The sequence below is a fragment of the Panthera onca genome, chromosome C2, assembly GCF_046562875.1.
Source record: "Panthera onca isolate mPanOnc1 chromosome C2, mPanOnc1 haplotype 2, whole genome shotgun sequence".
NCBI lineage: Eukaryota > Metazoa > Chordata > Mammalia > Carnivora > Felidae > Panthera > Panthera onca.
The window spans coordinates 109,172,380-109,191,528 of NC_138347.1; the positions used below are offsets into that span (position 1 = coordinate 109,172,380).

General features: G+C 39.4%; 1 protein-coding gene across 8 annotated transcripts in view; it reads left to right on the forward strand.

Moving 5' to 3' along the window:
• Positions 1-19,149, forward strand: part of PLCH1 (phospholipase C eta 1) — a 218,498-nt gene that overhangs the window by 66,471 nt on the left and 132,878 nt on the right. The window lies entirely within an intron of this gene.

Sequence of the window (19,149 nt, forward strand, 5' to 3'; positions counted from 1 at the left end):
TTAAACACAGTAGTATGAAAGAACTAGTACAAGAAGTATGATTTTATCTCTTAGCCCTCTTCACTTCTTTCCTAAATAAATTACTTTTAACTCTTACTATCCTTTTTGTAGGGTTTTAGTGTTCCTTTCATATCTCTATATGATGTACTTACTCTACTACCTATTAATTTTTCTTTTTTTTTTTTTAATTTTTTTTTCAACGTTTTTTATTTATTTTTGGGACAGAGAGAGACAGAGCATGAACGGGGGAGGGGCAGAGAGAGAGGGAGACACAGAATCGGAAACAGGCTCCAGGCTCCGAGACATCAGCCCAGAGCCTGACGCGGGGCTTGAACTCAGGGACTGCGAGATCGTGACCTGGCTGAAGTCGGACGCTTAACCGACTGCGCCACCCAGGCGCCCCCTCTACTACCTATTGATTTTTCAATTTTTGATATTCTCTATTGATTTTCTTCTATGTTAGATGAGGTATTAGCCCTCTAGTAGCATCCCCACATCTCTTTCAGTTACTTTATTGGTTGGCTATCTTTGTAACTTTAACAATTCACTTAACTTTTTTTCCTACTCTGCCAAATAGAAATACTCTACCTATGACCATACTACTCCCTTTACCCATCCTTTCTCTCACTTGTCTCTCTAACTTCTCATCATTACTCCTTCCATGTTTCAATCATAGGTTGATTTTAAAAGTTTAATATCAATAAGCAAAGTTTACATACTATGACTGCATAAAATTATGTTATTATGACTATATAAATGTTCACCAGAGCAAGTAATCACCTAATTTAATTTTTAATTGCTTAATTTTAATTAAGGGTACGGGTTCAGAACATGGTATCTGAAGAAAAGGTTGGATTCTGGAGATTTCCATACCAGATGATGGCATCAAATTCATTAGAAAAAACTGAGTACCTAAAAGTAATTTTGACAACTAGCAATCTTCATCAGAACTCAATGAGATGACCATAGTTGTTACCTCAACTTTTGGGATGATGAATCTCAGGTACAGAGAGAAAAATAACTTGCCCTAGATCATACTGAAATTTTGTAATTAGTAGAGCTGACATTTGATCCTGTGAGCAGACTTTGGAGCCTGGACTTGCAGTCAGTCATGTTCTCTTTCTTAGCCATACTGTTACTTACTTGGAGTTGGTAATATAAATAGGCAAGAAACAATTGATTGTCTTCTCTGTTTAAAAGAAAAACAAAAAGCATTACCATTTCTATAAAGACATCTTAATTTAACTTCTGCTCTTTCTGCATATGCTGTTCCCTTGAGTAAATAGACTTGCAAGTGAGTACTTATTGATTAAGAGACAAAAGACTTGTGAGGCAGATAAACAGGGTTTGGTGTAGGAAAGCAGTGGGGTAAGAATGCTTAGGGTGGAGCCAGATCATGCAAAGGTTTTTAATTTATTTTTAAGTTTTTTTTTACCTCATGTTTACTTATTTGTTTATTGAGAGAGTCCTTGCGAGGGAGGAGCACAGAGAGAGAGGGAGAGAGAGAATCCCAAGTAGGCTCCATCCTGTCTGCACAGAGCCCAACACGAGGTTTGATCTCATCAACTGTGTGATCATGACCTGAGCTGAAATCGAGTCAGACTAGCCACCCAGGTTCCCCTAAGCAAGGCTTTTAATATCCCCCTGAGGAGTTTGGGTTGGATCTAATGAAGAAGGAAAGAAGATGATAAGCTTTGGATTTGACAGGTGATATAAAAGTGGTATTTTAGGGAAAAAGACTGGTATTTTAAGGGAAAAAAAAGTGGTATTTTGGGGGAAAAAATCCTGTGAAGCATTGCTAAAGGGTCCTGCAATCTACTTGAGAAATTGGTTCAGGCATATTAAGACCATGAACCCTAGTCATTGAGGTTTTGACAAACAATCCATTACTATCTCTAATTACTTGTCAACAACACAGAAGCTATCATGAGTGAGCTAGAGTTACTTCAGCCATCTCTTTGAAGAAAGGTAAATGATTGTTTCTATTGATCTGTTTAAAGAGTAAGTCATGGTTGTAGATGTGTGTAATATAAGGTTTTCATCTAATTCAGCGACTTGTTGCTTCTTGCTTTTTAAAATCAATGTCAGTACTGTCTGGTTTTCTAGGTAACATGTGAAAAGAAAACTTGACATATACAGCCAGGGGTCTGAGGCCCCCCCTTCCCCCAAATGCAGATAGGAAATCAGAAGAGAAGGGACAAAATAAGACCCCTTTAAAGGACAGTTGTGTTACTCTCTTTTATAGTTTCTCTTTGCACGTTTTTTCTCTCATGTCTAAATTCATTCGTCATTATTTGCCTGTTTCTTTATTCTTTATTTTGAATGTCCAAAATTATACCTGCTGACAGTTTTTAAGAAACCAAGCAATATTGATTTATATTGAGTTCTAAGTAAAATTTCCCCTTGCCTTTCTCACTCCTCAGGTGTAACCACAGTTGATTCTTTTTCACATCTGGACTTATATTCTTCCAGGAGTGTGCATACTTGTGTGGACACACATACAGAGGAGCCACACCATAGTTCAGGTCTCATAGGGAATTACATTTTTATGTGATCAACAAGGACAATGAAAAACATAAATTGCGTGGGCCATTTCATAACCTACCTTCCTATTGCTACTTGTTGATCCCCCATATGAACACAAGATAGGACTTCAGCCTGGACTTAGTCACTGAATGCCTCTTATACTGTGAGCAGTCTATTGGTGTTGAGGTTTTTTTTGTTTAAAAGATATTTTTAAATGTTTATTTATTTTTTTTTTTGAGAGAGAGAGAGAGACAGAGCATGAGCAAGGGAGGGGCAAAGAGGAAGGGAGACACAGAATCTGAAGCAGGCTCCAGGCTCTGAGCTGTCAGCACAGAGCCTGATGAGGAGCTCAAAACTACAAACCACGAGATCATGACCTGAGCTGAAGTCCGACACTTAACCGACTGAGTCACACAGGTGCTCCCTGGGCACTCAGTCTTACACTGGTTGTGATCAGTCTTCCACAAAGTCCTCCTTTTAGTTTCTAACCTTCCTTGCCTTAGTTTTCTTATTTCCTTTCTCTTTTCACAGAAGTAAAATTTAGAATATATTTATTTATAAAGCCACATGTGAGTCCATGAAGATGAGGATCCATGGTTGGTATTACTTTGGCTCTGATGTATATTAGCTGTTAAGATGCTGGAGCAGTTGTCTGCCATTTATGTTGGGCTAGGGGATCTTTCTAGGATGGCTTCCACGATTTTTCTTGTTCAAATTCAAAGAGTATCATTAAGAACAAACCCAAAGTTGGGGAGCCTACTTCAGATTCTGTGTCTCCCTCTCTCTCTGCCCCTCCCCCGCTTGCGCTCTCTTTCTCAAATATAAGTAAACATAAACAAAAATAAGAACAAATCCAAAGCAACACAAATCACAAATATTGGCAGGTCTGGCAAAAGCCCTGAAGATCATAGAGAACGACAAACTGATGAATTCTAAAGTTGTCAATGATCAGTGGAAATAATGCTGTGGGACCTGGCTAACATTCTGTTTCTATTCAGTGGGTGGATATCACCCTTACTTGAAGACAGAGTTCAGTTTTGGTCACTGCATTTAAAGAGGGTGGTGGAGAAAGTGGCATATGATAATGAGTAGCAACAGAATGGAAAATGGGTCCTTTCCATAGGAACAGGTCAAGCTTAAGGGGTTGGATATAACATTTCTTGGTTGAACCACCCAGTTTTATAATTCTGTGGCTCCTAGTTATTGCTTTACTTTTTCTATTTTTTAATTTCTTCTTTTGACTAATATGTGTTTTTATTCCGTTCCATTGCTTTATTGTGCTACTTTATTTTGTTTTGTTTTAGAGAAAGAGTGTGCATACATGAGTGGGGGAGGGGCAGAAGGGGAGAGAATCTCAAGCAGGTTCCACGCTCAGCATGGAGCCTGACGCAGGGCTCAGTCCCTCGACCTTGAGATCATGACCTGAGCTGAAATTGAGAGTATGACACTTAACCAACTGAGCCACCCAGGCGCCCCTGTTCTTTTTTTTTTTTTTTTTTAACGTTTATTTATTTTTGAGACAGAGAGAGACAGAGCATGAATGGGGGAGGGGCAGAGAGAGAGGGAGACACAGAATCGGAAGCAGGCTCCAGGTTCTGAGCCATCAGCCCAGAGCCCGACGCGGGGCTCGAACTCACGGACCGCGAGATCGTGACCTGAGCTGAAGTCGGACGCTCAACCGACTGAGCCACCCAGGCGCCCCAGGCGCCCCTGTTCTACTTCTTTATCCTATACTCATTTATTATTGTTTTTTGGATGCAATTTTAAGTTGACACTTCTTTGTTCAATTTCTTTAATTTCTCATTTACTCAGCACTTAATTTATTTTCTTGTATTTTATTCATATTGCTATAATCTTCCCCCATTCTCACACACAACCTGTTCTGTTTTTTACTTTATCATTTCTTTGTTTCCTTGTATCCCCAGTGACAAAAGAGGGACGCTGGTATCAGGGTGAGCTTCAGAAGTTCTAATCCAGGGTTTATTCACTGCTTTGGTACAGTGGGGGGCACAATATGGAATCTGGAGTAAAATAGCAGGAGACAACTAAAAGTTCTAATGACAGGGGCTCCTGGGTAGCTCAGTCGGTTAAGTGTCCGACTTCGGCTCAGGCTCAGGTCATGGTCTCGCCGTTCAGAGTTCAAGCCCCGCGATGGGCTCTGTGCTGACAGCTCGGAGCCTGGAGCCTGCTTCGGATTCTGTGTCTCCCTCTCTCTCTGCCCCTAACTCACTTGCATTCTGTCTCTGTCTCTCTCAAAAATAAATAAACATTAAAAAAAAAGTTCTAATGACAGCTTAATATTTTAGGTAATCACCTGGGTCAACTTTTCTGGCACTCATTTTCCTCATTTAAAAAATACTGATTCTTTGCCTTTCAAAGAACTGCAAAGATTAACGAGATGATGAGTGTGACAAGTCTTGCCCAGTGGTTGGTACATAAGCCTTAATTAAATGTTGTATCTTTCCCTTAATCACACATACCTGCTCATGTTAGTATCTATGACACACACACACACACACACACACACACACACACACACCCCTTTCTCTCTGGATTGATAACCTATATCAGTTTTCTTTTTGTCTTTTCCTCTGATTCCTGTATACTTACTCTTTTTGCCTAGTTACTACATACTCAAAACCAAAGTCAAATGTATGACAAAGATGCAAAATAAAAACATCAGGAAACAATAAATTAAATAAATCCTTAGTTGATTTTAATTAGCAAGACAGATTATTTAGAGTACGTAAATGTGGAAACACATTACCCACTCAATTCTGATAATCACAGCTTACCCACAATACTTCATATCTCCTAAGAAGAACTAATATTTAATCATTTGTTTTAACTTCTTTCATGCTGTTTTTCAAATCAAAAAGTCGCTCGGCTTCTAATCACTTAGACAATTGCATAAATTAAGCAAACTGTCCCTTTACCAAAGATAACTTCCAAGTGTTATGTGTTTAGGATTTCCCACAGGCTGGAGGGTTTTTTTTAATGTTTATTTATTTTTGAGAGAGACAGAGACAGAATGCGAGTCGGTTGGGGAAGAGAGAGGGAGACACAGAATCTGAAACAGGCTCCAGGCTCTGAGCTGTCAGCACAGAGCCCAACGCGGGGCTCGAACCCATGAGCTGCGAGATCATGACCTGAGCCATGACGCTCAACTGACTGAGCCACCTAGACACCCCTGGAGAGGATGTTTTAAAAAATACAAGAAGAGGGCTTGTTTATCTGTGTTTCAAAAATTAAAAAAATGAGATACGGTTTGTTTTTACCTTACCTGACAGGCAAAGGATTAAAAAACAAACAAAAAACCCCAGATATGTAGTATCAGCAGAGGAATGTGAAAATGGGCACTTTTCTATACTGCCAGTAGGAATTTGAATTAGTGTTTCTGGATGGCAGTTTGACAGTAAACAGACCCTTTGGCTTGGTGGTTTTACTTTCAGAAGCTACTCCTTTAAAAGTACTTGCACATTTGGACAATGATCGGGTGATAGGAATGTTTATTGAAGTTATTATTTTTTTTTTGTAATAGCAAGAAAAGGTGAACAACCTAAATGTACACTAGTAGATAGGTTTTATTTTTAATTTATTTTTATTTTTTTATTTTTTAGGAGAGAGAGTACATGAGCAGGGGAGAGGGGCAGGGGGGAAGGGAGGGAGAGAGAGAGACAATCCCAAACAGACTCATACTGTCAGTGCAGAGCCCTGTGCAGGGCTTGATCCCACAACACTGGCACCATGACCTGAGCTGAAACTGAGAGTTGGACACCCAAACAACAGAGCTACCCAGGTGCCCCAGTAGATAGTTTTTTCCTTAATGCCTAAGTGTATGTGCATAAAAAAGGTAAAGTAAGCTCAAAAGTTTATGCCTTGGACTAGTAGTACCAGTTATCTTTGACTATAGTATTCTGTATGATTTTCTTCATACTTCTTTGTGCATTTATAATTAACTTATATTACATTAATAAAAGATAAAAATCAAATCTGGTTAAAAATCTGGCTACATAGAAAAAAACCAAACCACTCTTTTGCTGGCTCCCAGCTGTGCTCTGGTTAGGCCAGTGCTATTCTGAGACCCTAGAGGTGGTCTCACTGCTTCCAGCCTCTTCCTCTGGTTCAGTGTCTAATTGCTGTCTTTTGTTCTTTTCCTTCAGTGTTGTCCTTTCCCACTGTTTATCTTTTCTGCCTCTCCTTCCACAGCCTTGCTAGTTTACTATCAAACCATTTAGAACAATTTGTTCTTTCTTGAAGGCATCCTTTGTTTTTCTTGATATTTCCCTTGTCAGAAATATGATCTCTTCTGCCTCATTAGCACGGTAAACTCATCTTCTATGCCTCAGCTGTATTAGTTAAGGCAGTACTAGCTATTGTAACATTATTAAATCTGTATATTTCTGGGGCTTAACACACATTTCTTGCTGCTTTCACAGGTGTTCCTGGATGAGTGGCTCTCTTCCAGGTGGTGATTCAGGGGCTCAGGCTCCTTCTATTTTGTGGTTTTGCTGTTGTCAACATATGACTCACAAGGTTACCTGAGGTGTGTCTCCTCTCCAGGCAACTGAAAGAGGAAAACAAAATAGACAGTCCTGTGCAGATTTTTATGAGAAAGTTTTTAATGGGCAGTGCCTAAATTCTATTGGCTAGAGCCTAAGCACATGGCCAGACCTAACCACAAAGGATCCTGGGAAGTGTAGTCTGGTGTGTGCCCTGGAGGAAGAGGAAATGAATTTTGGTGAACACATAGTAATTGCTGCCTATTAGGCAGAAGCTTAAATCCTAGTTCCAGCCCTGGCTGTGTGTTGGTATGAAGATTAAATTTTGAGGCATCAGACATGAAATAGCTTCATGAACTCTGAAATATTATACAGATACAAGAAAGACAACTTCATGAATACAGATCTCACTGTTTTGCCTTTTTAAAAAAGTGTACCTGACATGTAGATTAGACCAGTAATTGGCAAACTATACCCTGTGGGCCAGACCTGGCCAAATGCCTACTTTTGTAAATAAAGCTTTATTGGAACACAGCCATGCTCAATAGTTTATGTATATTATAAGGCTGCTTTTGCACTACATGCAAAGTTGGTTGAATGCCACAGAGACTGTATGGCCTGCAGAACCTAAAATGTTTACCATCTGGCTCTTTACAAAGTTTGCCAACCTTTGGACTAGACTGTGAGTGTCTGAGGTCTTATTCATTTGTGTTTAGTAGTGTCTGAGATGTAGCAGATGCTCAGGGAATCTTTACTGAGGGGTTGAAATCTCTTTTTAGAGCTCTGTAGTTCAAAAATTATGCAGCTGGAAGGCAGTTTCAGGAGGAGAGATGCCTCTCCACTAAAGTGGATGAACACTGTAGGTTCCTTTGCACTCTTTGAATAGCTAAATGGCCACGATAATCAGGCACCCTGAGTTCAGTCCCAGCTGAATCCCCTCTACTGTGCTGCCTTTGCCAGGTTCTTTTCTAAACATAAGTAAATGCCCCTTCTCATCATTATAATTGGAACAGTCACCAAACAGTCATCATTATAGCACATCACTATTCAACTCATTATGGTTGGCAAATATTAAACAAATGATTATTGCAGGGAGTAAAGGGCAGAGTAATGGACAGTTGACTAAGAAATGCTTTCATATTGTAAGTGCACTGTCTTCATTAATGTTTGTTTCTGCTTATTACATAGACTGGCTTTTGCTAGCTTGAAGATAAAACAGCCTGAACAATGGCAGTGCAAATTTGATGGTAACTCTTTTTCTCTAATGATCGGCAAAATAAGAGTTTCTCTCAGCCAATCAATACAAATTCAACATTTAACATGTAGAGGTATAAAGCTAGATGATTGAGGGGAAGTTTATTGAGCTAACATTTATTGATGCTTGGTAGCTGTTATGCATCATGCACTGTACCTGGTTCCAAAGATGGTCAGATAAATAAGCCCATTGTCCCTGCTTGAGGCATGTGTAGCTTAGTGACAGAAGATACAAAAAGGATGGGCACATATCTCCTTACCTTTGAGAGACAGGGAGAATTTTGCTGGGAGTTACTTTTATAGATAGTTAATATCTGGAGTAGCAGTCTCTTTAACTGTAATAATCAGGAGGTTGAATACTTTGGCTGGTTTATGGAAAGTAAGGAAGAGGGGCAGAACAAGAGAGAGAATAAGGGAACAAAAGGTTTGAGCAGTTGGTTAATGATAGAACTGGGTCAAGATTTACTTTTCCATGTGTATTCTTAGTTACCCAAATCTGACCAAAGGCACTTGCCTAAATTGATTAAATCACATGTTATGAAAGAGGTGTTTTTGCAGCTATGTTTAGTACACACAAACTTGTAGCTTTCTCTTTCGTCTTTTTGTTTGGAGCAGTTGGATTTTAAAAGGATGCCAAAACACAAGGTATATACTTAGAAAATCTTTGTAGAATTTAGCTTTTCAGGTATATTGCTCTAAGAAATTTGCAGAACAGGGACAATGTCCTACACGGAGTCCATGCTCAATAATTGTTTATTGATAAAATATTTTGAGTTTTGCAGTTGGAATGAAAGATTTACTATCCCTTTTAGTTACAAAAAAAGGGAGAAAGAAATATATAACATAGATGATCAATGAGCGGCGCCTGGGTGGCTCGGTTGGTTAAGTGTCCGATTTCAGCCCAGGTCATGATCTCACGGTTTGTGAGTTTAAGCTCCACATTGGGCTGACAGCAGAGTCTGCTTCGGATCCTCTGTCCCCTCTCTCTGCCACCCGCCCTTTTTTCAAAAATAAACAAACATATAAAAAATTTAAAAAAGCAATGAATAGTTCAGAGTTCTCACTGGGGTGGAGATATTTGGTTGCAATGCATTCTTTTTTCTTTCTGGCCTCCTACTTTGCCTAGTCTCAGGATTATCATAAAAGGTTTTAGATTATGGCAGTAGTTCCTCTAATTCTGGTGAATGTCTATATCTTAAGCTTATCTAAACAGTACTTTTAAGGTCTCTATTGAACTACACAGGTGATAGGCCCCCCCAGCTGGGATATGGAGGATGACAGCTCCAATTTGGGTCAGCTGGTAGGCTTTCTCTATAAATTCTGCTGATTCACTGAGGGGACCATCCTCCCCTGTTCTTCAACATGCCAATTGTTCATGTGGCATTATGTTTGAAAACTGCAGGCAGATAGGGATTTGGGCTATATGGAATGTTCTGCAGAGCACATCAGACCTGTGTTATTTGGTAAATTTCATATGAAATTGAATTACCTCTGAAGTCACCCTAGGGGAGCCACTCATTCTAAGGTAACATAGGAAAAAGAGAATTGTCAATTTGTTTTCCAAGAAGTGATTTTTTTTTAAAAAAGGAGCATGTTGATTTTCTTTAAATAATGTAAAATCCAAATGCACAATGAGACAAAACTCATGAGACTAATATGGGAAAATAAGTAGAAGAATTATTTTAGCCACCCAGCCTCACCACTAGACTCCTGCAGTAGTTGAAATAATTTAGCTAAAGTTCAGGTGCAGCTGCAGTTAAGAGTACCTCTGATATTAGGAGAGAATATATGTTTCTTGGGGACAGAAACAGTATATTTTCCTTCATAAATCTCTACATTCTTTAGTATAGTGTTGTGTACACGGCAGGTTTCTAGGGGCTCAACTATTGAAAAAGCCTTATAGGATGAGGCCTGCTATCACTGGCTGGGAATAGCCTTGGAGTTTTCTGCTGCAATGTCAATTTCAGATGCCTTTAGTTTCTGCAACATTCTTAAGAATTTCAGAATTTGTGCCAAGAGCCAGCTTGGAGAGACAATAGGTCGCTAAAAGTGGCTGTTGACTTCTGAAAAGAACAATAGTTTACCCAAAAATGGTGTGTTCAGATGGCCACAGGTCTGCACTTTTAAGAAAAGTCTGACTTTTGGGACGCCTGGGTGGATCAGTCGGTTAAGCATCTGACTCTTGGTTTGGGCTCAGGTCATGATCTCGCAGTTCATGAGTTCAAGCCCCACATCAGGCTCTACGCTGACAGTGCAGTGCCTGCTTGGGATTCTCTCTCCCTCTCTCTCTCCCTCTCTCTCTCCCTCTCCTGCATGTGCATGTGTTCCCTCTCCCTCTCAAAATAAATAAATGAACTTAACAAAAAAAATTCTGACTTTTGATTGTGTTCAGCCTATAGGCCCTGAGGACCATGACACAGAGTGGGCAGCACCTTCATCAGGTGTGGGTGCTTTCTTGAAGGATCCATACATTCTAGAAGATTTCTGGCTCCCCCATCCATGGGTATAGGTAATGAAGCGAAGAAATGCTTTCCATGTTAAGTAAGTCACATAGTAGGCCCTTGGCATACCAGTGTCAAATGAAGCAGAAGGGTCTTTCCTCTAATGGTTGACTGATGTTTGAAAGGGATTAGGTGTGAATAACACCTCACCCCTGGCTGGTGCTGAGGAGCAGTAAAAGAATATTCTGCAGTTTAAAAAATTTTTTTAAATTTATTTTTGAAGGAGAGAGACAGAGCATGAGTGGGGGAGGAGCAGAGAGAGAGGGAGACACAGAATTCGAAGCAGGCTCCAGGCTCTGTGCTGTCAGCACAGAGCCTGACACGGGGCTTGAACCCATGGACCGTGAGATCATGACCTGAGCCGAAGTTGGACGCTCAACTGACTGAGCCACCCAGACGCCCCAGAATATTCTGCAGTTTAGAGCTCCAGAGGGCTCCTTGGTTCTTCAGATGTATCCCTTGTTACCCTGACAGACTAGGAACTTCAATGGCTTGTGCCCAGTGTCCTTCACGGGCTTCAGTTCCATTGCTTCCTGATGCTTCAAAGAAGCTGGGGCGGCTTGGTTTCCAGTGATGGGTGGGTGGTGATGGGCTCCACACATTTCCAGATGGTGCTGATGGGATAGCTACAGAGACAGTTTGGATGTTGCCGTTCAGTGTGGTACTGCTTCTTTGAGCTTTAACTCATGACAAGTAGATAAGTTGATTCTGTGGTCTGCTGGGTAATTATGTGTTCTAAGTAAGATTAACTTCTTAATTACTTCTGAAGGAGAAGCTGTAATATTGAACTGTGATTGCTTTTGGCAGGCAGCCAGAGAGAAAGCATAATTAAATGTGTGACTAGTTCTTTCCATCTATGAAAGGCATACTTCTAGGTAGGATTATTCAACCATTGGAGCAAGCCAGACTGAAGTAGATGCATCAAAGATAAATAGAGATTAACTTAATAGAAACAAACTTCTTTATTTAGAAAAAATTTTTTTTAAATGTTTTATTTATTTGAGAGAGAGAGAGAGAGAGGCAGAGGCAGAGAGAGAGAGGGGAACAGAGAATCCCAAGCAGACCCCATACTAACAGCAGAGAGCCCAATGCGGGGCTCGAACTCAGGAACCATAGGAACATGACCTGAGATGAAGTCAGATGCTTAACTGGTGAGCCACCCAGATGCCCCAGAAACAAGCGTCTTTGTTTTATTTATTTATTTATTTATTTATTTATTTATTTATTTATAATTTTTTAAAAAATGTTTATTTTTGAAAGAGAGAGAGAATGAGCTGGGGAGGGGGCACAGACGGAGATACAGAATCCAAAGCAGGCTCCAGGCTGTCAGCACAGAGCCCCATGCGGGGTGTGAACCCATGAACCATGAGATCATGACCTGAGCCAAAATCAGACGTTTAACTGACTGAGCCACCCAGGCGCCCCCAAACTTCTTTAAAATCAAGTTTTAGGGGCATCTGGGTGGCTCAGTCAATTAAGCATCTGACTTCAGCTCCTGTCATGATCTCACGGTTTGTGAGTTTAAGCCCCATGTTGGGCTCTGTGCTGTCAGTTCAGAGCCTGGACCTTGTTTTGGATTCTGTGTCTCCCTCTGTCTCTGCCCCTCCCCTACTCACCTCTGTCTCTCAAAAGAATGAATAAAAGTTAAAGAAAAAATAAAAAAAATCAAGTTTTATTTTTTATTTGTATTTAAATTTTTTAAATGTTTATTTTTGAGAGAGAGAGAGAGAGAGAGAGAGAGAGCGCACAAGCGGGGGAGGGGCAGAGAGAGAAAGGGAAAGAGAGAATCCCAAGCAGGTTCCGCACTGTCAGCACAGAGCCAGATGTAGGGCTCTATCTCGTGAACTGTGAGATCATGACCTGAGCCAAAATCAAGAGCTGGATGCTTAACTGACTGAGCCACCCAGGTGCCCCTCAAGTTTTATTTTTTATTTTTTTATTTTTTAAATTAAAAAAAAAATTTTTTTTTAACGTTTATTTATTTTTGAGACAGAGAGAGACAGAGCATGAACGGGGGAGGGGCAGAGAGAGAGGGAGACACAGAATTGGAAGCAGGCTCCAGGCTCTGAGCCATCAGCCCAGAGCCGTCGCGGGGCTCGAACTCACGGACCGTGAGATTGTGACCTGAGCTGAAGTCGGACGCCCAACCGACTGAGCCACCCAGGCGCCCCAAGTTTTATTTTTTATAGCATTTTCTTTACTAAATTATTTTGTCCTTTACTGATAAACCTTAAGGAGTAAATAATGGGAAATGATAGGGAATATCTTACCTTTTTCTCAAAAGTATGGTTTCACATATTATAATTTAATAAATATTTTCGAAATAACATAAGGGAGGAAAGTTTCAGTTTCCTAGCACCCTTTTAGGTTCTCTGGCTGGGGCTCTGTGAGTTGGATGGACAAAAGGCAGAATGATAAGAAAAAGCATTCAAATTTATTTAATATAAGTTTTATATGACACAAGAGCGTTCATAAGGAATTGAAGACCTGAAGAAATAGTTAAGTCTGAATGTTTTTATACTAGGTTTGGTGAAGAGTAAAAAAAAAAAAAAAAAAAAAAAAAAAAAAAAAAAAAAGGTTTTAGGACAAAAGGGTATGAGCTAAGAGTAGTAAACTGTGGGAAACTGAACACTGGCTCTGTGTTTGGATTTCTCTTGGCCTCCCTGTCTTCACAGGTAAGGATGCTCCTTATAAGGAGGTTAAGGAAGGGTACCTCTCACAAGAGAGTATTACGTATGACCTATTTCAGAGGAAAAGGAGGAATACAGAGAATTCTTCCTGTATCTGCTATTTCAAATATTCAATATGCCAAGGTGTCATATTTTGAGGTAGTATATTCTGACTCCATTAATATTATTATTGTAAAGTTAAACTGAGTTCTAACTCTTGTTTCTTCTAATTCTTTACATGTGCTAATCAGTACTCAGCTGAAGGCTGAAAGGGGACCCTCTCGAAATCTCCAGAGGGCTCTCTCTAGGCAGTTCTCTCCTCTCCTGTAATCTGTCCTGTGAACTCTACCTAGCTTGGTCTCCTGGGACTCCCAACTTTGTCTTCTCAACCCAGAGAGACAGTCAAGCTGTTCCTGGGTTACCCCTTTCTAAGTCTAGAAAATCTCCCCAGGCAGTAAGCTGGAGTAACCATTCAACTCACTCCATTTGATTCCCAACTCTTAGGGATTACTGTTCTTCATGGTCTGTGATGGGGTTCAAGACATGCTACCTCAGAATATGGCACCGTGGCATGTCGAATATTTTAAGCCAAAGGAATTTGAGAAATGGCATGTACAGGAAGGACTTTCTGATCTTCCCCTGTAGCAGGTCATAAAACCCAAGAAGGACTCTCCCTCCACAGCTTTATTGAGATAGAATTGACATGTAACATTGCGTAAGTTTGAAGTGTATAGTGTGTTTTATTTGGTACATTTACATGTTGTGAAATGATGGCCACCCTCAAATCAGCTCCATCATGTCAAATACTTACCATTTATTTTTTTGTGGTGAGAACTTTTCAGGTGTACTCTCCTCACAGCTTTCAGGTATATTAATATAGTATTGTTAGCTATAATCACCATGCTGTATATTAGATCCTTAGAACTTCTTCATCTTAGAACTGATTTATAATTTGTAATTTATAATTTATACCCTTTTACTAACATCTCCCTGTTTTCCCCCATTCCTCAGCCTCTGGCAACCACTATTCTGTCTCTGAGTTCAGCTTTTTTAAGATTCCACATATAAGTGATGTCACTTGTCTTTGTCTGATTTATATCACTTAGCATAATGCCTTCAAGTTTCATTCATGTTGTCATAAATGGCAGGATTCGCTTCTTTTTCATGGCTGAATAGTAAATATTCCATTATATGTATATATGTATGTATATATGTGTATGTATATGTATACCACATCTTTATTGTTGATGGACACTTAGCTTGTTTCCATGTATTGGCTGTTTCAAATAATGCTTCAACGAACATAAGAGTGCAGATACCTCTTTGAGATCCTGTTTTCATTTCCTTTGTATATGTTCCCAGAAGTGGGATTGCCGGATCATATGGTAATTCTATTTTGAATTTTTTGTGGAACTTCCATACCGTTTTCTATAGTTGCTGTAGAATTTACATTCACGAACAGTGCACAAAAGTTGCCCTTTTCCTGCATCCTTGCCAGCACTTGTTATTGCTTGACTCTTTGGTGATAGCCATTCTATTAGGTGTGAAGTGATGCCTCATTATGGTTTGGATTTGAGTTTCTCTGATGATTAGTGATAGCAAGCATCTTTTCATGTACCTGGTAGCCAAATATTTGTATGTCATCTATGGAAAAGTGTCTATTCTGGTCTTGTGCCCATTTTTTTACCAGGTTGTTTGTTGTTGCTATTGAGTTACGTGAGTTTTTTTTTTAAATATATTTTGAATATTAACCCCTTATCAGATGTATGTTTTGCAAGCATTTTTTTCCCATTCCTTCGGTTGTGTTTTCATTTGTTGATTGTTTCTTTTGCTGTGCAGAAACTGTGTCATTTGATGTCATACCACTTATTAATTTTTGCTTTTCTTGCTGTGTTTTTGGTGTTATATCCAAAGTATCCTTCTGAGGGCCAGAGTCACAGAACCTTATCCCTGTACTTTTTTTTTTTTATGAGTTTATGATTTCAGTTCTTATGTTTAAATCATAATCTTTTTTGAATTAATTTTTGTGAGTGGTGTAAGACAGGGGTCCAATATTACTCTGCATGTGGTTATCTAGTTTTTTCAGTATCATTTATTAAAGAGAGTATCCTTTCCTCATTGAATAATCTTGGCTCCCTTGTCAAATATTAGTTGACTATATATGCAGTGGATTTATTTCTGGGTTCTCAGTTCTGTTCCATTGGTCTGTGTGTCTGGTTGTCTGATTGTGTTGGCTAATGCCTCCTCTAATATCATGTTATGTAGAGATAATGGGTATCCTTGGCTCATTCCAGACTTTAGCAGTATGATTCGAGTGTTTCCTTATTAAATAAGATGTTAGCTTTGTGACTGAGGGATACACACACACAACACACATGGAAATATCCTTTAATTTCTATTTTATTGTGTGGTTTTTTTAAATCAGGAAAGGTATTATTTTGGGGAAGGGACTTTATTTATTTATTTTGAGATAGATAGATAGATAGAGGGAGGCAGAGAGAGAGGGAAAGAAAGAATCACAAACAGGCTCCGTGCTCCCAGAGCAGAATGCAATGTGGGGCTCAAACTCACAGACCAGGAGATCATGACCTGAGCCAAGATGGTGTTGGATGCTTAACTGACTTAGTCACCCAGGTGCCCCAGAAATGGTTTGTTTTCTCCCTCCCTCCCTCTGTTCTTTCTTTTCATCCTTCCTTCCTTCCTTCCTTCCTTCCTTCCAGAAACATTTATTTTATTTTTTTAATTTATTTTTTAATTTTACATCCAACTTAGCATATACTGCAACAATGATTTCAGGAGTAGATTCCTTAGTGCCCCTTACCCATTTAGCCCATCCCCACTCCCACAACCCTTCCAGTAACCCTTGTTTGTTTTCTGTATTTAAGAGTCTCTTATGTTTTGTCCCCCTCCCTGTTTTTATATTATTTTTGCTTCCCTTCCCTTATGTCCATCTGTTTTATATCTTAAAGTCTTCCTATGAGTGAAGTCATATGATATTTGTCTTTCTCTAATTTCGCTTAGCATAATACCCTCTAGTTCCATCCACATAGTTGCAGATGGAAAGATTTCATTCTTTTTGATTGCCAAATAATACTCCATTGTATATATATACCATATCTTCTTTATCCATTCATCCATCGATGGATGTTTGGGCCTTTTCCATACTTTGGCTATTGTTGATAATGCTGCTATAAACATTGGGGTGCATGTGTCCCTTTGAAACAGCATACCTGTATCCCTTGGATAAATACCTAGTAGTGTAATTGCTGGGTCATAGGGTAGTTCTATTTTTAGTTTTTTGATGAACCTCCATACTGTTTTCCAGAGTGGCTACACCAATTTGCAAAGAATGGTATTCTGTGAATGCCCTGAATGCCATTTTATAAGTGAGGTTTGTCTGTAGTTATTCTTTGTGCAATCTATTATGAAGTCAAGTTAGGTATCAGTATTATAGCTGCTACATAAAACAAATTTGGCAACAGCTTATGATTCTTTTTCTATGTTCTGGAATAATTAAGTAGCATAGAGGTTACAAATTATTTGAAGATTTGGTAGAACTTCTGTCATAAAGCCACATAGGTCTGGTGCTTCTTTTGGGGGGTAGTTTTTATCTGAGGTAATAATTTTCTCTATTCTATGAAAATTGATATTTGAGTTACTATCTGCATTGGAATCAAATTAGGGAAAGTGCATCTTTTTTGGAGAGTATCCCTTTAATCTAGGTTTTCAAATTTATTTGTTTAGAGTTAATGAAAGATTGTCTTTTGGTATTAAGCATATCTTCTGTTTCAATATTCTTTACTCTTTATAATTTTCTTATTTTACTTATGCTATGTCATTTTTTTCCTGAGTATATTTGCTAGTAAGGGTTTTGGTCTCTTATTTTTTTTTCCTCTCTTGAAGAATCTGCATTTTATTTATTTACTCTTTTAAAAAGTGTATTTATTTTGAGAGAGACAGACAGCATGAGTGGGGGGAGGGACAGAGAGAGGGAGAGAGAGAATCCCAAGCAGGGTCCACACTGTCAACATAGAGCCCGATGCAGGGCTTGAACTCCCGAAACTGAGAGATCATGACCTGTGCCGAAACCAAGAGCCAGATGCTTAAGCAACTGAGCCACCCAGGCACCCCAACGAATCTGCATTTTAAAGTTTATTTAGTAATCTTACTCTTTTGTATAAAAAAAAGTCTTTGTTTCCTTTCTGTTTTCTTCGGTTCACTAGCCTTTTAGAAGGTAGCTTTTCTTTCCAGAAGAGATTTTTGTTTGTTTCAACCACTTCTAGGATTCCAGTATCCCCTTCTATTTTCTACGTGGTTGATGTCTAATTCTGAGGTTGGCTATGTTGGGTTATTTATCTTATTACTTATATGTAAATTGAAATTCACGATTTTATCTAACTCCTAGTTATTCTCTGGGTGTGGGTTATGGATGGTTTTTCTTGCTTTCCTTTGGTGGGTGTATGGACAGATCTAGATTCAGGTAGTTTCTATTATCTGTAAGGATGCTGGAAGATTGACTTGGTAAAAGATCGATTCCGTAAAATAAAGTGGTGCAACTGAGAAATATTGACTAATGGGGAATTCTTAGATAGATAGATCTAAGAAGACCTTTATATGAGGTGACTTTTGAGTAGAGGCCTAAATAAAGTGAGGAAGTGAACCATATAACAGCTAAAGGCAGAATGTTCCAGGAAGAGGATACAGTAACTGCAAAGGCCTTATGGCAGGGTAAGCAAGGATGCCAGGGCGGTGGAAGTAAAGTCAATGATAGAAAAAATAGTAGCACATGGAGTCAGAGAAGTAGTCAGACCATGCAGTTTCAATTTTTTTTCTAATGGTAATTGGAAGTTATGGCAGGGTTTTAAGGGGGAAGTGATAATGTCCTCTTTAGAGAGACCTCTTAGACTGTACCAGAGAAGATGGGCTTATGGCTTAGGAAAAACAGAGAAACTAGTTATGATGTTATTGCATGAGATGGTGGACTGGACTGGAGTGGTAACTGGGAGGTTATGAGAAGTGGTCAGATTTTTAAGTGTTGGCTTGATGGGATGTCCTGATTGGTTGGATATGGGATGTACAAGAGAAGTATTCAGGATAAATGAGGTGATGCTGATGTCATTTCCTGAGATGGAAAGGCATGATTGAAAAGCATTTTTTTGTTGTGGTGCTTGTGGTATATATATGTGTGTGTGTGTGTGTGTGAGAGAGAGAGAGAGAGAGAGAGAGAGAGAGAGAGAGAGAGACAAGAATTCTTCCTCGGCATGTTAAGGTTGACACTTCTAGATGGAGATGTTGATAGTTTGAATGCTTGGTTCTGGATCTCAAGGGAGAGGGCATAGCTTTGTAGATACACATTTTAGAATCATGAGTATATATAAGATCATGATACTTGCTAAGATCACTAAAGAATAAATGAAAGGTCACAGACTGAGTCGTGGTTTTCCCCAGACTTGAGAGCCCAGGGAAAGGATCATCCAGCAAGGGAAACCAAGGAGGATTGGAGAAACACCAAAGGAATAGCATATCCCAGGAGTCATGGGAAGTAAGCTTTTCAAGGAGAAGGATGTGATCACCTGGGTCAAATGCCACTGCAGAGTTGAGAACAATGAATGTTGAGAAATGATCATGGGATTGGCAACTTGGAGGTCATGAACATGTCTGATCATCATGGTTTGACTGGGGACTTGAGGATGCAAG